The following is a 14,281-nucleotide window of genomic DNA, read 5'->3' on the forward strand; positions in this document are numbered from 1 at the left end:
AACCGTCTACAGCACATTCTCTATCAACCTGAAGAACCATTTCACGAGGCATAGAACCCTTTAACTATGCAGAGAGTTCTTTGTTTGTTCATGGTTCAATATAAAACCCTGTTTTTTACTAAAGAACCCTTAATTAACCATCTTTTTTGAGAGTCTAAAAGAACCCTTTTTGGTGCTATATAGAACCCTTTTCAAGAAAGGCTCAATATGGAACCATCTACAGCACATTCTCTATCAAGCTGAAGAACCATTTCATGATGCATAGAACCCTTTAACTATGCTAGAGTTCTTTGAGCGTTCATGGTTCTATATAAAACCCTGTTTTCACTAAAGAACCCTTAATTAGCCATCTTTTTTGAGAGTCTAAAAGAACCCTTTTTGGTGCTATATAGAACCCTGTTCAAGAAAGGCTCAATATAGAACCATCGACAGCACATTCTCTATCAAGCTGAAGAACCATTTCATGATGCATAGAACCCTTTAACTATGCAGAGTTCTTTGTTTGTTCATGGTTCTATATGAAACCCTGTTTTTACTAAAGAACCCTTAATTAACCATCTTTTTTGAGAGTCTAAAAGAACCTTTTTGGTGCTACATTTTGGTGAATTTGGCCGCTACAGTGTAGTGAGTATTCTTCACTATGTATGTTGCAGTTTTACAGCAGCATTGATGGAGAATGTGTTGTGTACCATAGCGATTCCCTGAGTGTCCATTGGTTTTACACAAAATATAGACAGACGAATCCACCAGTTCCACACGGTGAGAGGCAGATCACGTGTATCTCAGCCCCTCTTCATAGGCTCATAACTCCGGATGTGAGTCTCGTATGATCTCGGGATAAGATGGAATGGGAAGGGCGACTCTACAGATTCAGAAACTGTTTGAACTGGATTTCTGAGCTGGATCATCACAAAGATATTAATAGAAACACTGAGAAACAGCTAATTTGACACTCCAGTACGTTCATCGACCCCAAAGGGTCAAATAGCTCAATCTCCCATTGAAAACATAGAAAAGTAGATCACTTCATTGAAATAAACCCTGCTGAAAAACACTGGGTACGCCAACAAGTCTAAGTCTAAGCTGGTTTAAGCTGGTCTGGTGCTGGTTTAGCTGGTCACCCGGCATGGTCATACCAGTTGACCAACATACCAGCATCCAAATCATAACATATTGCTGCTGTTGGGACAAAACCTTGTATCTCCATTTTTTGTTGTTTTTCATTTTTTTGTTTTTTACATAATTTAAAATCACCAGCTTTATTTTACATTGTGTCAAAAATTCATGATGAATGCACCAATAGAAACAGTTCAAAACGACTTTGAATAAAAATGTATCCATTAACTTCTATTAAAAGTTAAAAATTTAGTGTAAATTGAATGTAAATGAGATTTTGGAGAAGCTTTTGTTTTGACAGTGATGATTGAGTTTTAAAGGTAACCAGCTATGTTAGTCCATGCTGTTTTTTTCCTAGCTAGTGAAGTTAGTCTAAGAAAACAAAACCCTTATTAAAAATATTTCTTCTGTCAGAATTATTGGCACCCCTACATTTAACACTTTGTCCACCTTCTGTTTCTCAACATAACATCAGTGAGTTTTCCACTATGATACTTGATGAGACTGGAGAACACACAGCAAGCGATCTGAGACCAGAATCTCTCCAGGTCCTCCAGGGTTCCAGCTCCTCAGTGTGAGATTAGGCTGATTAACCACAACAACATATTTTATGACCTCTTTTTTAACCTATCTTGACCAAGGGTGCCAAAACTTATGCCGTTGACCATATCTGACATATCTGTCCCGCTAATTCCGAAACCAAAAACTACGCCCTTGAGCACAGTTGAAAAAAGTGATGCGCTGAATTCACGCTCATCACTTCCACATTAATGAAATGTGTGCCAAAAGTTTTGGCACCCCTGGTCAAATTACGTGTTTTTGGTGATTTTCTAAGTGTAAATAAGTTACACATCCTCTACAGAGGACACACCCCTGCACATTTAATACGCAATTACTGATTATTTGCTGAATTCAACATATTGGAGAAATAAAACATACAATGAAGCCTGTGCAAAAGTTATCGCACCTTTCATGCTGTATGTTTTGCAGAAAAATGCCATATTTAACCCTCTATTGCACGATGTTGCCTCAGGGCAACAAACTTATCTTCCTCACTTTACATAACATTATACATGTAAAGACAATGATAGGGTTAACAATGAAAGGAAGAGTTTGAGTAGGTCAATAAAGAGCATGTACTTGGTCTCTTAGTGAGCACATTTAAACCTCTTTTCAGTATCAGTAGTTGTTTTGTTACGAGACTTTGCAGAAATAGGTTTGTTGCCTAGAAGCAACACTGTGACAGTGGAATGGATTTAGCCAGACTTGTCTGACTTTTCAACAGTGTGCAGGCAATACTCTTTCTACTCTATATAGCCAGACAAGCCATACATACATACATACATCATCTAAACTGCTTATCCTTCTGGGTCGCGGTGGGGTGCTGGAGCCTATCCCAGCTGTCATTGGGCGGAAGGCAGGATACACCCTGGACAGGTCGCCAGTCCATCGCAGGGCAGACAGACAGACATACACATTCACACACTCACACACCCCTAGGGGCAATTTTATCACGTCCAATCAGCCTGACTGCATGTCTTTGGACTGTGGGAGGAAACCGGAGTACCCGGAGGAAACCCACGCAGACACGGGGAGGACAGGCAAACTCCACACAGAAATGACCCTGGTCACCCGGCCAGGAATCGAACCCAGGCCGTTCTTGCTGTGAGGCGACAGCCCTACCCACCGCTGCCGCGCCAGACAAGCCAGTGTTTTTTAAATTTAGCAAAGGAGTCTGAAAAAAATAAATCAAGGACCATTTTATGCAAGAAAAGTGAATTGATTTTTTTTTAATTGCTCTCAAAATGCATGCAGTAAAGTGTTAAGTTTGTTTTTGAGGATGTGCTGACTTATTTTCACTTAGAAAATCAATAAAATGTCCAACATGGCCGAGGAAACTGTTGCATGCGACTGTATATTTCACCAAAACAATTACTGCTGAAAAGATGTTGATGCTGTATTGTAATCCTGTGGAAATGACCACGTCTGAATGAGGTAGATTCAATGCAGCACTCTATACATGTACATTTATACATGAAACAAAACTAAACCAGGTGTTTCTGCCACAGCCAATATCTTTCTGACGGTCAGTGCCTGTGGGTGATTATGGGATAATGAGCATCTCTGCTGGGTCAGGCGATTGCCTGTGAACGTCCAGCATCTGTTATGTGTCCAGTCTAATGCACTACATCATTCTTAAGCCTCTCGTTCGCTGCCTGTAATAAGCCTCAGGACACAGGCTCTCCGCACATGCTTTATACGGGTATCGATTTCTCTGATAAATCGCTTCCAGCAGGTCTGATGGGGGAGCGTTCGGAATAACAAACAGCACTGATTGGAGGTTAACAGCCTCAGACAGACATAAAGGCAGATTTATGTCCTGCTCACGTTCTCAATCCTCTCACGTCAGCGTGGGTTTGCTGTTTTACCTCCAAGCTGAGGGGGGAAAAGACAATTTCTGATCTATAGATTACATTTAGGATTAACAATTCTGATTAATAATTAATAGCATACAAAAATATGGCACATTTTCACAAGTTTTACTGCGCAATTTATATTTATTTCCTGAATTTAACATACTGGACAACAAATACAACATAAAAAGTGGCCCCATTTTATGTTCTACTTTGTTCCAACATGTTAAACTCAGTAAATAATCAGTAATTGTGTGTTAAAGTGTGCAGTGGTGTGTCTCTGTAGAGGACGTGTAACTTATTTATACTCTACAACAATATGGAATTTGACCAGGGATGCCCAAACTATTGCATGAGACATAAGACGAGCTATTTGCTTTTGGTCATATAATAGTGGACATACATTTTCCTTACAAACAAGTCATTTAAAAGAGGAGTATAAATATTTACATTGGTATTTGCTGGTATGGAATAAAATGGGTGGAAGCGAGAACTTCCCTCTTCAGCTACACTTCTGTCTTTAATCCAGCGTTACAGTCATGACAGCAGTGAGGACAATACTGATTAAAGAGGCGGAGCTTGTGCCAGTTTGTTGTAGGCCAGAGTGAGAGTGCATAATGTCACCCTGAGCAGCAGGAGAGGAGAAGGTGGAAGCACAGGAGTCAGTAGCCACTTTATTAGAAACACCGACCTTGTGCTTCCACTAACTGGCCACTTTATTAGAAACACCCACCTTGTACTTCTACGAACTGGCCACTTTATTAGAATCACATCCCTTGTACTTCTACTAACTGGCCACTTTATTAGAAACACCTACCTTGTACTTCCACTCACTGGCCACTTTATTAGAAACACCTACCTTGTACTTCTACTTACTGGCCACTTTATTAGAAATGCCTACCTTGTACTTCTACTAACTGGCCACTTTATTAGGAACACCTCCATTGGACTTCCACTCCCTGGCCTCTTTATTAGAAACACCTACCTTGTACTTCCACTCACTGGCCACTTTATTAGAAACATCTACCTTGTACTTCCACTCACTGGCCACTTTATTAGAAACACCTACCTTGTACTTCTACTAACTGGCCACTTTATTAGAAACATCTACCTTGTACTTCTACTAACTGGCCACTTTATTAGAAACACCTACCCTGTACTTCCACTAACTGGCCACTTTATTAGAAACACCTACCTTGTACACAAACTGCATCGTCAGATGATCTATAGTCTCTGTATACCAGCAAGGTGGAGCTACACGAGAGGGGTTTCTGATAAATTGGCCGGGAAGTGTAAGTGTTCTTCGCACTCACCTGGAATAGATCTGTGTAACATGAATTTTCTTGTTGCTTATCAATAAATCTCTCATGTAAATGTTTTCAAATTTGCTAAAAGATTTGGCCACTCATAATGCTACCATGTTTATAGGTCAGTTAACACGGGCTCATTTGCATAGCCAGCCAACTTTATTCCCTACTCCTTTCTTTTGGGTGGAGTAGTCCTTTGAGACTTAGATTAGAACATGAAACGCAGGCTGCTGGTGTAGATGGGAGTGTGAGAACTGTTTGTCCTCCACTCAAGATGTTGTTACTGTTATCTGAAAGACACAAAGCCGCAGTGATTAGAGCAGAGCTGAGCTGTTACTGAGCGAGCGCCACCGTAACTCAGAGACCTTGAACTATAAGAGGAAAACACTTTCAGGAATGAAGGAACCAAACGTCCTCAGAAATAATTGCGCTAAACAATAACAAGAACAGTAGCAGGTTGAACATGCTTTGGTTCAACTGAGTTTGTTTGCATAATCACAGCAACCGATCGAGGTGTGACAGACACAGTATGTACATGTTGCTGATTTGAGGATTTTTATGCATTTCAGGAAAAAAATATTAACCCTCAGAAATTATTATTATTATCATTATTGTTATTATTGCATATACTAGTTTTGCAAGATCTTTGAAGAACAGTGCCAGCCAAAAGTTTGGGCACACCTACTCAGAGAAGACTTTTCCTTATTTTCCACATCTTAGAAGACTGTGATCATGGAATAATGTAATAAATTCAAAAATAGGCATTGGCTTCACTTCTTATATGCATCTTAAAAACAATTTGCTAGCATATAAAGGGCAATTTCACCATTTTTTCAAAATTCCTACATAATTCAATTTGAAAAAAGTCAATCAGTATGATTTCATAAGTTTTCTTTGGGGACTATTGTGCCTCACAACACCCTATGTGTACCCTTCCACCATGAATGGATTGAATACTCAGTCATCAGGCAGTGAATTCATAACCATTTCATGTAGTAACTTTCTGTGAGGGAGCTTTTGGAGGTGGACGTCTGGTTCCTATCACCACCACTGTGAACAGTTCTGACTCTGTAAGTTTCTCTAGAACAGAGCGTTTTACACCAAACCACTCTGAATGACTCAGTTTACGTCTTAACCATCTAATTATGCTGAGAATTTTGAAAATTTGGTGGAATTCCCCCTTCGGCACAAATGGAAAAAAAAACGTCTTTTAATTTTGTGTCAGTTTGAGTCAGGGTTGTCCAAACTTTTGACTGGCACTGTACGTGTAGCACCATAAAATACGTCATTACACAGAACATATAGGAGCGCAGATACCCAACACTGCAGGTCAGCACACAGGATCTGCCCGAAAGCAATGAACAGTAGAGAATGAAGAGAGAATGTGTTCTTATGAGAGTCTCATAAGTGTAGAGTTCATGAAGAGCCAGCACTCTTCTCTAGTTTGGGTCCATGTCTGAGCAGACATACAGTGCAGACACACGGTTTGACTGTATGACCTAAATGCTCTGCAAAAAATGATAAAATGGCAAGTAAGAGCATCTTAGATGTAGACTACATGTCATATATTACTTTGAGAGACTATTTTAAGAATAATGTAAGAAAATCATTTTTACTCATTTCATTTTGTTTTGTGAAATGACCTCACTGCACTCTGTTTTTGAAGAAATAATTCTATGAAGGAAGTAAAACTATTTGCCTGGGCAGTCAAATAACTTCAATTGATAAATTTAAAATTAAAATAAGATTATTAAAGGGCTATTCAGCTTATTCCTAGTATTTGTTTTTTATTCAATCATATGGAAAAGTTTAACATGCTGGAAAAAAAATAAATCTAAAATATAAAAGGTGCCATAACTTTTGCACATGCCCTGTTTTATTTTTTATATTTCCACCAATATTTTAAATTCTGTAAATACACAGTAATTGTGTATTTAAATGTGCATAAGTGTGTTTTTTTTGTGATGATGTCTTCACCTATTTACACTCAGACAATCAAAAGAACATGGAACTGGCCAGGCTTTTGTATACGACCACATAAAGTGATCTTAATTTCATAAAATTACATAAAATATGTAATAATATCTAAAATTAATTGGAAAAATCTTCAGCCGAACTGTGTCTGTTAGAGCTGGGCCTTCAGTTTAAGCCATAAATGTAAAAACATGCTCATTTCTGCTAGCACCTCTATGGGATTCTAGTAGTATGTTAGCGCTAAGTTAATGGCAATTGACAACATTTGGCTCTGCTAGATTCAATGTGGACATCTGAAGTAAAAGAATAGAAACTCACTAAAAATGGCCACATTGTAAATCAGAACATGATTGGTTGATTTCCCTGACACTTCCTAATTATGTTGGGAGTTAATCTAATGTGGAAGGCCTTCAGTCCAGCTCCTGAAGTCCTAACCAAGGGGAGAGCAGCTCAGCAGTATCTGCCTAGCTACCACAGAGGAAACTATCCTGACTGGACATTTTCTATCAGGTGTTAAACTTCCAACCAAACCTTAACAATGAAATAAGAGTGTTATTACATTTTTACAGACGTCTGTAGGCCTTATTTGAAAACCTAGAAAGTTCTAAAGGTTCCCCACTGATAACCTTAAATCATTTCTATTTTAATATTCGATACGTCGCCTACATCTGAGATGCTGTCACTTGCTGGGATCTCTTTTTTTGCAGCGTGTCACAGCATGGTTTGTGGTTTGAATGCCTCAATACCATATTGTTCCACATTGACATAGACCACCAGTGTGGTGATGGTGATGGGACACAAGTACATGTTTTTGTTAGTGTATGTCTGTGTGCATGTCTTACACCTTCGCATAGACCATGGCAACCCTTCAGTATGCTTGTGTTTCACACCAGAACCGTACTAGGATCGGTGTTATTCTAGACCCCCCACCGCCCCCACCATCCCCACCATCTCCACCATCCCCACCATCCCCACCAAAAAGAAAGCAGACCAGGTTCCGGATTCACGAGCATTTTAACAGATAAATATACAAACAAATCTTCCTACAAGTCCTCTTAGATGTGCTCCTAAACCTTCAACCTTACATGCTAATGTTGGTAACAATTAATGTTGTCTAGTACGCACCGATTAGCATTAACTGAATTATGACTGAAAAGGTGAAAGATAATCCTCTAAAACTGTAACTTCTCATGATTTAGACACTTTAAGTGATTACGTGACCCTTATTAGTCCATTTTAACCCATCCGTGCAGTGAAACACCACATACACACTAGTGAACACACACAAGGGGGCAGTGAGTACACTTGCCCGGAGCGGTGGGCAGCCCTATCCACAGCGCCAGGTAGCAGTTGGGGGTTAGGTGTCTTGCTCAAGGGCACTTCAGTCATGTACTGTCGGCTCAGGGGACTGAACCAGCGACTTTCCGGTCAGAGGGCTGGTTCCCTAACCTCCGGCCCACGACTGCCCCAGATAAGCCCACTTTTTCCCAAAGAACAGCAATGTACATGGCATTCCACGACAGACTTGGCAAAGTACTGTGTTCATCTTTGCCATGCTCTGTAATCTTCCAGGTGTTTCAAACGCTAGAGGGCGCTCCTGAGCGAGTCCAAAATGAATGGGTTGATATGGAGCATTTGAGCAAAATCTTAGTTTATAAATGCTTAAAAATTTTTAATGTAAAAGAATACATTCATTTCCTGTATAGCATAAAACATTTTAACACTGCTGTTATATTTTTAAGAGCTTTTAAACTCGAGTTATAGGAGGAAAAAAAGTGCAATCCATCCTTCTACTTTCTAAATTTAGAGGGAAGTTCTGGTTCAGTGATTAGAAACTATTTTAACTTTTCGTTTTTAGCCGTTGATCTCCATTCACTCCCATTCATTGAGGATTCATTCGCGAGCGCCCTCTGCTGATTAGCAGTGCTGTTTTTGATATAACGGGGGAAATAGGAAGCGGCCAGGCTCCTCATAAACCGGCTCTGCTGCAGCCAAAATGAGAAAATTACCCATAACTACAATACCTAACAAGCATTATTCAAATACATCATACAGCCATTGGGAATCCTTATGGTGCCACCCAGTCCTCAGGCGTCAAACTAGCAATTGTGTCTATTTTCAGCACAAAATGAACACGAGAGATGATAAGAGCCTAACTGTGGTACAGTACTGTGCTAATTTCAGTTAATAAGATATTTGGCTGCCTAGCAGTAACATCAGCTGTCTGCTTTCCTCTGTTCACCAGCAAAAAAACCCAAACATTTCAAATTAGCCCCATAAAGTCCACCCTAAAGCAGCTGCTGCTTTTCTAAAGCTCCTGCCGTCTTCAGGATACATCATCAGCAGGGAATTTTAGTCTTTAAACTGGAAAACTGCTACAGCACCACTGAATGAGGAGAATTAGCATCTTTACCCTAAATTGTAGTTAGAGAACATTGATAAATGAAAACATAACTAAATATAATTGTGAATTCTATCAAACTGATGATGCAAAATAATGAATAACTCCAAAAATAATATATTAAATCCTAGTTTTAGATCAAAATGCCCCTTTTAGAATTTATATAATAAAATTTAATCTTTTCTTTGGTTGAGACTCGTATTTAAGAGCATTTTCATGAACTTCTCAATGTTCATCTTCGGCTTTTTTCCTGTAGAAAGTGTTCGTGGATCCGGCCCCGGTCTGCCACCCATGTGAGGTTTTCCTCAAAGCTGATCCAGACCCGTGTGATACCATCTCAAATCAAAAAAGAAGTCAAAGCAAGACTGACGCGTTATCAGATCTGCAATAAATAACTTTCATTTTTGCATGGAGGCAATATCAACATCTCATTACACAGTGCGACGGGGCAGCAGAACCACAAATGGAAGAAACAATAAAGAGATCTTTTTCTTTTCTTTTTTTTTTTCAAACCATAATACAAGGACACACATCCACTTCGTACCAAAATATACAGCAAAAACAAATATCGGATTCGCAGAAGGAAGCCAATCTCAACATTTTCCCGAACAAATACCGAACGAACCTGCTGCGGCAGGAAAGATATCTCACAAGAACAACACCGCGCCGTATCTTTTGAGACAAAATAAACAACTAGTAGCTGAACTTTCGAAGCAATAGTGGCAGCATTTGTTTGATTTGTTTTATTTATCATAGGCTCGTATTAAAATATCTCTTTTAATTAGTTCATCCTTGTTTTATCCTGTTCTTTTCTAAACTATGTTCTACTGCTCTAATCTAGATCAAGGTTCGGTGACTGTTAAAACAGAAATAAAGAGCAGAATCGATCTAAAAAGAGGTCATTAAAAATAGGCGCTTTCACCGCTTTAGCTCTACTTTATGTGGTGGGTCTACAGAACGCCACCCCAGCTGTACTGGATCACCCACGGAGAACCTGAAGTTAGGAAACACCTGTAAAAAATACTCTCCACTCTGTTTGACCCTACTGAAGTCAGATAACATCTCGTTTCCAAAGGCTGCAGACTTTGGCTTGCTCTGTAAACCGTAGGAAGTCTGGGACAGGTTTTCGTCCGTTGTTCTGCTACATCGGAGAGTTGTATTATGTCTCGTTTGTGGTCATTGCACATGCAAATAGTTAGCGACACGTTTTTACTCCTGTTGCAGCTCCACATGCTACACGGTCCACAAGAAAAACGCCACGTCGACAGGAGCGGGCACACCACACACCAACCGAGGTCCCAAATAAAGCTCTGTATGTACACCTACGTGAAGAGAACCTACACTGCACAATGAGTGGACACAGAGTGGCAGTCAGCAAGGCATTAGTGCAGAAACCTGTTATCTTTAACCCCTTAAACTCTGTACTGTGGGCCCACTTTTCAGTTCCACACCCTCATAACTACAGCACTTTCGCATCCTGCTCATACCTGGTATTGACATCCGTCACGAGTGATTGGATAGTGGACAGTAAGACGTATAGCAGTTTACATCTGGCACTAAATGTGATGAAGAGATATTCACTAGAAACTTCATTTGAGTTTTGAGTCGCTGAGCTGCGAGTCTGAGCCGAGTTTCTGGGGTTCAAGGTCCAAATCAACTCTCTGAACACTGATTCTCTGTGAGTTGAATCTCGAGTCCCTGAAGAGTGAATCCAAGTTGTTTTTCTAGTCTTTAAGGGGCGAATCTGGGTCAGGTCTCAAGTTTCTGAGGTTTGAATCTGAATTGAGCCTCAAGTCTCTAAGGAAAGTCAAATTTCGAGTCTCTGAGGAGTGGTCCAAATAGAGTCTCGAGTCTCTGAGGTGCAAGTCTGAGTCAAGGCTTGAGTCTCTGGGGTTTAAGTCTGAATTGAGTCTCTGAGGTGTGAATCTGAGTCGAGTCTCGAGTCTCTGAGGTGCGAGTCTAAATTGAGTGATTGAAGTGCTAGCCTTGAGTCTCTGAGGTTCGAGTCTGAATTGAGTCTCAGAGGTTCAAATCCAGATCAGGTCTCCACTCTCTGAGTTTCAAGTCTGAGCCGAGTTTCAAGTCTAAATTGACTCTCTGAGCAGTGAGTCTGAGTTGAGTGTCGAGTCCCTGAAGAGTGAATCCAAGTCGTTTTTCTAGTCTCTAAGGGGCGAATCTGAGTCCAGTCTACAGTTTCTGAGGTTTGAGTCTGAACTGAGTCTCAGGTCTCTAAGGAGTGAGTCCAAGGCAAATTTTAAGCATCTGAGAGCGATCCAAATAGAGTCTCGATTCTCTGTGGTTCCAGTCTGATTCATGTCTCTGATGTGTGAGTCTGAATCAAGTTTCAAGTCTCTGAGGTTCAAGTCGGAATTGAGTGACTGAGATGCGAGTCTCGCGTCTCTGATGTTCGAGTCTGAATTGAGTCTCAGAGGTTCGAGTCCGAATCAACTCTCAAGTCTCTGAGGTTTGAGTCTGAATTGAGTCTTAGAGGTTCAAGTCCAAATTGAGTCCCAACTCTCTGAGGCTTGAGTCCGAACTGAGTCTCTGAGGTGCTAGTCTGAATTGAGTCTCAAGTCTCTGAGGAGCGAGTCTAAATTGAGTGATTAAGGTGCGAGCCTCGAGTCTCTGAGGTGTAAGTCCAAATTGAGAGATTGAGGTGCAAGCCTCGAGTCTCTGAGGTTCGAGTCTGAATTGAGTCTCTGAGATGAGAGTCTGAGTCGAGTCTTTAGTCTCTAAGGTTAGAATCTGAATTGAGTCTTGAGTCTCTGACGTTCAAGTCTGAATTGAGTCTCTGAGGTCCAAGTCTGAATCAATCCTCAAATCTCTGAGGTTTGAGTCAGAGTCTTGAGTCCAAATTGAGTCTCGACTCTCTGAGGTGCTAGTCCAAGTAGAATCTGGAGTCTCTGGGGTTCGAGTCCGAGTTGAGTGTCGAGCCTCTCAGGTTTGAGTTCGAACTGAGTCTCAGTTCTCTGAGATGCGAGTCTGAGTCGAGTCCTTAGTCTCTGGGGTTCAAGTCCAAGTCGGTTCTCACATTGTTATTGGCAATTAAGCTGAGCCTGCAATACCATTCATACAGAGTGAACGGCTCAGAAACTAAAGGCTTTATTTACGGTTGTGTTTTGGTTCTTTCAGTACAAATTGTGTTAAATAGCGAGGAGGAAAGAAGATACGCCTCTGAGGTGATTATGCAGTCGATTAGACGCTCCTTCAGCGCAGTTGGGGATGCAGTAAGATGCTTTAGCCTTCACACCACAGATGCTATGTGGTCATATTCTTCCTTGACCGCCTCTTAAGGTGGTCTGTGTGTTTGGATTACAGCAAGTATCCAAGGTGCACTGGAACCCCTTCACACCTGCACTTGTTGCTGTCCGCCTATGACTGGATCGCATGTTAATGCCAGGTATAAATGGTCTGTTAGGGGTTACATAATTACTTAACCCCTTAAAAATACTTAACAGGAGTTACTCAGCAGTAAGTCTTAAGATAGATACTCTTTATTTAGACGGCCCACTTTAGAAGCTTTGTAGAACCTCACCTTTAATGAACATGATGCTAAATATTTATTCATTTGGCAACAATTTTCCTTAAATCTAAACCAAACACTCATCCAAACCCTAAACTTAACCCAAACCCAATCCCAAAATCCCTAACCCATAGGTGGCCAATCCTGGTCCTGGAGATCTACCACCCAGACCCAACACACCTGGCTCTAATATACAGAGGCGTTCTTTACCTGCACTCTCAAAATAGATGGTTCTGCAAGGGTTCTTCAGTGGTTCTATATAGAACCATGAACACTTAAAGAACCTTTTGCATGATTAAAGGATTCTTTGCATTGTTAAAGGGTTCTTCAGATTGATGGATAATGAGCTGTAGATGTTTCTACATAGAAACTTTTAAAAAAGGTTCTATATTTCACCAAATATATTTTGCTATTGTTACAATGTCAAGCTTCTTAAAATAGAAGATCCCTTTTTGGTGCTATATAGAACCATCTACAGCACATTTTCCACCAATCTAAAGAACACTTTCACAATGCAAAGAAGCTTTTAATCATGCAAAGGGTTCTTTGAGTGTTGATGGTTCTATATAGAACCATTTTTTACTAAAGAAGATCCCTTGAAGATCCAGTTTGTGGATCAGGTGTGTTAGATTAGGGTTGGAATTAAATTCTACAGGGTGGTGGATCTCCAGGACCACGACTGAGCACCCCGATTTAACCTAATCCTAAATTCTAAACCTGGTTCTAACTCTAAACCAGAGCCCACATTCATAAAGTTTGTCAGAGTCGAAGCGCAGATCTAGGATCAGTTCTGATTAGTAAGTAAATCAGTAAATCATAGTAATTATGAGAGGAATCTGATCGTAAAAGACAAGCCCCGGTTCTAATTTTAACCCTAATTTAAACACTTAACCTGGTTCTAAACCTAATCCTCAACATAATTTTAACTTTTAACCTGGTTCTAATCCTATTCACATCCCTAATCCTGTTCTCTGCGGAAAAAAAAAGATTTTAAAGCAAGTGCAATCATCGTGAGTATATTTGATAAATCTGATATCTAATATTTCTCATTTTAAATTAGTTGTAGAAGAATACGCAGTAAGAAGTGTCTCGTCAGATCTACTTAAAAAATGATTTCATGTGGTAACAAGTAAATTAACTAGTTTTATTCAACCTAAATAAATACTTTGAACGATTCTTTCAATCAGTGTAATTTTTTAAGTTGAATAAAACGAGTTTAATTGCTTCTTACCACATGAAATCATTTTTAAGTAGATCTGACGAGCCACTTTTTACAGTGTAATAACATTATTTGACTTATTTCTAGATGTATTTGACCTGTTGTAAGTGAAATTATCTCACTATATTGGATGTTGGTTTTAAGCATCTCTCTTAACTATGAGTCACTGTAGTGAGATAATGTAACCTACTAAAATTACTTAAGTAAAAATCTAGAAATAAGTTAAATATTATTATAATATTCATACAACCACCTCAAAATGAGAAATATTAGATTCATTGAAAGTGTTTCTATATAATGTATTGTAATTGAAAAAGATTCAGGACG

Source organism: Colossoma macropomum, unplaced genomic scaffold (genome assembly GCF_904425465.1).
Source record: "Colossoma macropomum unplaced genomic scaffold, Colossoma_macropomum, whole genome shotgun sequence".
Classification (NCBI taxonomy): domain Eukaryota; kingdom Metazoa; phylum Chordata; class Actinopteri; order Characiformes; family Serrasalmidae; genus Colossoma; species Colossoma macropomum.